Below are 1,883 nucleotides of genomic sequence, written 5' to 3' on the forward strand. Positions count from 1 at the left end.
CTGCAGCACTGGGAGAAGGGGATGCAAGAGTGACCTCAGTGGGTACCCAGCCAAGCCAGCAGGGACAAAGGGAGGAGCACTGGTCCCCCTCCGAGTGGACCCTGAGCCCCAGGGGGCAGAGCCTGCAGCCCGCTCATCCTTGGGTCCTCTGCGCCCAGCACTGGGCTGGTGTCTGCAGAACTGGACCTACCCCCAGATGGCCACGGTTCACGATGCCTGGAGTCTGACCCCTCTGCCCTAACCGCCGGGTGGGCCCAGGGGCCAGAACAGAGGCCCCAGGAACAGGCAAGGGCCCAGCCTGCATGGAGCTGACCCCGTGCCTTAGTCCAGGCCCAGTAACAGGAAGCGAGAGACTGATGCCAGTAAACGAGATCTGAGAGATTAGAGGTCTCGCTGCCTAATCAGAAGCTGCCTGAAGTCGGAGGACAAGTTACTGGAAGGAGGAGGAAGCTGCGGCAGTAAATAACGCCAAGCCCCACACACATGCCCTGACTGAGCCCAGCTGGGCACGTGCGGGCCGCGGGGCCCCGGAGGGAGCAGGTGGGGGTGGAAGATGCCAGGGCGTGCTCCGCTCTCAGCTGAGGTGCAGGCACCCAGGAAGGTGGGACATCCAGAGGGTCCTAGTCCCTCAGCCCCTCCCCCCAGCAGCCCAAGCACACCACAGCCTCCAGGAGGTGGGAACCCAGTCTGGGCTTGTGTGTCTCCCCCACGGCCCTCCCTGCCCCCAGCCTCAAAGCTGAGATTCCTGGAAGGCTGGCTGCTTCCCAGCTGAGCAGAGGGAACCCTGGGGCCACGGTCCCAGCGGGTTTCCCAGGATTCCAGCTCCTCCACCCACCTGCTGTCTGTCGTTCAGACTGGGCTTTTCTGCTGGGCTCTCAGACTCCAAACCTACCCCTCAGGCTCCCCTAAGGCCCCCTGAGAAGCCCTGAAGGTCTGCAGCTCCCTGTGGCCCCACCCCACTGGACCCCAAAGTGTGGGTGCCTCTGTGGAAGGGACTGGACTCTGGCCCAGCAGCTCTGATTGCAAGAGGTTGAGCTCCAGCCTTGCACACTCTGGGGAGAGGTAGCGGAAGTTTATGGGCTGCCCACCCCCACCGGGGGCCTTTAGAGAGGGAGGGGCAGTGCTGGGGGCAGGGAGGGGCTCCAGCCTTGCCAGAAGGGCAGAGGCACCACACGGGCACAGGGGAGTGCCTGTTACACACCAGGCTTTTGAGACCAGGCGGGGTTCACAGGCTGGCCCAAGGCCACCTTGGGTCCCCCAGCCATGGTATCGCTGGCCTCCCCTCCCCCTTTTTGCTTCTGACCAAGCCCGTCTCCAAACCCACCTCAACTGCTCTTTCCTCAGGTCAGGTCAACTTTGCTCCCCACCTGCCCCCTGCAGCTGGCCTGGGGTGGGGCACAATGGCCACATTATGGCCCAGGGAGCAGGGGATGCCCCCAGGGTGGAAAGAACACACTTGTGCTGTCCGCACCTCTAAAGTGGGGTGAGAAGGTGGTCGGGGGCTGGCCAGTGGCTCACTCGGTAGAGCGTGGTGCTGATAACACCAAGATCAGGGATTTGGATCGCCATACCCGCCAAAAAAAAAAAAAGATTAGTATACAGCATGTATCAATAAGTTTAAGTCTGCCCGATCGAGGAGAAAGACCAGAACAGGCTCTTCATGGAAGAGGCATGCAAATGGCTAAAGCATAAGAAAAAATGCCCCACTTCGTCAGCTCCTGGAAAGAGCAGGTTAAAATCACAAGGTTGGGGCCAGCCCGGTGGCGCAATGGAGAGTGCGACGCTTGGGAGCGCGGCGGCGCTCCCGCCGAGGGTTCGGATCCCATGTGGAGACCGGTTCCCGCTCACTGGCTGAGTGCGGTGCGGGCGCAACACCGAGGGTT

Source organism: Galeopterus variegatus, unplaced genomic scaffold, assembly GCF_000696425.1.
Source record: "Galeopterus variegatus unplaced genomic scaffold, G_variegatus-3.0.2 Scaffold1902, whole genome shotgun sequence".
NCBI lineage: Eukaryota > Metazoa > Chordata > Mammalia > Dermoptera > Cynocephalidae > Galeopterus > Galeopterus variegatus.